Source organism: Clinocottus analis, unplaced genomic scaffold (genome assembly GCF_023055335.1).
Source record: "Clinocottus analis isolate CAN_PGR_092001 unplaced genomic scaffold, fCliAna1.0.p SCAF_28, whole genome shotgun sequence".
Classification (NCBI taxonomy): Eukaryota; Metazoa; Chordata; class Actinopteri; order Perciformes; family Cottidae; genus Clinocottus; species Clinocottus analis.
Genome location: NW_027176020.1, coordinates 477059 through 478640, shown reverse-complemented (window position 1 = coordinate 478640; position 1582 = coordinate 477059).

Here is a 1582-nt window from a genome sequence, read left to right as displayed (position 1 = left end):
TGCTAGCGAACATTTACTTTACAAAGACTTTGATGCGATGTAAAGAACTCTGAAGAGCTGAGATGAGTATTTATGTCATTGTGGAAGCTGATCAGCTTTATTATAATATATATATATATATATATATATATATATATATATATATATATATATATATAAATAACACATATATATATATAAATATAAATATTGTATCTGTATGTATTATTTATATTAATAATATGGAGAAGTGTTTCAGAGAAACAGAACGTTAGGAATCCTGCTGCTCCTCTTAGTTCAACCTTTACCTCCAGTTATTAGCATTGTTAGCATTATTATTATCCAGTGGTTCAGGGTCCGGACACCTAGTTGGTCTGCAGTTACAAACTGACCAATCACAGCGCTTGAAAGCTGCAGGGGGCGGGTCTTACCAGCAGCAGGATTCATAATGTCTTGAAACCGTCTGTTCTACTTTATTCTACTTTTAAGGTTCAGTCTTTGGGGTAAAAACATATTTATTGTCTTTTTGGCACTGAGTCGGATGAAAGCATTGATACCGCTCTCATGACGCTGAATATGAAGCTACAGCTAGTTAGCTTAGCATCAAGACTGGAAGCGGAAACATCTGAGCGTGTACAAAGTTTTCGTTCTCTGTCCTCATTCAAAGGTAATATCAGATGAGAAGATCAATACCGCTCAGTCAGTTAGCTTAGCTTAGCATTAGAAACTATCAGCGTCTATAAAATTCGCTAGTTAACATGTTAAATCTCGTCTTTTTATTCCAAACATGAAATCAAAATGTCTTTAGCTGATTTCACACAGAGGAATGCTAACGGTTTCCCTCTGCTTACAGTCTTTGTGCTAAGCTAAGCTAATGGATGTAGCGTATGTGGAGTGTTTCCCAACATGTCAAATTGTTTCTTTAATTTTGATCCATTTCTGTCATAAACCAACAACAGCGTTTGTGTCACATGACGGTTGTCGTTGTTTTTATAGTAAAACTGTCTCTTTGTCTTCGTGCTTCAGGACGCTGTCACGTCTCTTGTGGATTTTATGAATCAAATATTCAATACAACATAAACATCGACTCCTTTTCTGTCTTTCACTTCCACACAAATCACCAAGCTCTTGTTGTTGTTGACCACAGATTTCTGTTTCTGCCACAAACCGTTTCTTTGTGTCGCAAAAATGACGTCGATGATCCACTCAGTTCTATCAGGCTACGCTATCTGGGTTAGCTCTTGTGGGGTATCTTGTCTCCTCCTCTTCCTCAGCTTCCTCCTCTTCCTAAGCTACCTACTCGCTCCTCCTCTTCCTCCTCTTCATCATGAGCTCAGAACTAACCATCCTGCTTCTCAAGTTCATGCAATGAGTTAGAAAATAAATAAACAAGCTGAGTCAGCAGCTCAGTGCGCTCCAGAAAACTCAGCGTTAGTTCAAGGTCAGCAGCCAGCACGACAACACCACCGTGTGTGTGTGTGTGTGTGTGTGTGTGTGTGTGTGTGTGTGTGTGTGTGTGTGTGTGATTAGTCAAGTGTTTCTATTTCTAAAGAAACAAACGCAGCACAATGAGTTCAATAATTCACTGTATTCATGTGAGAGC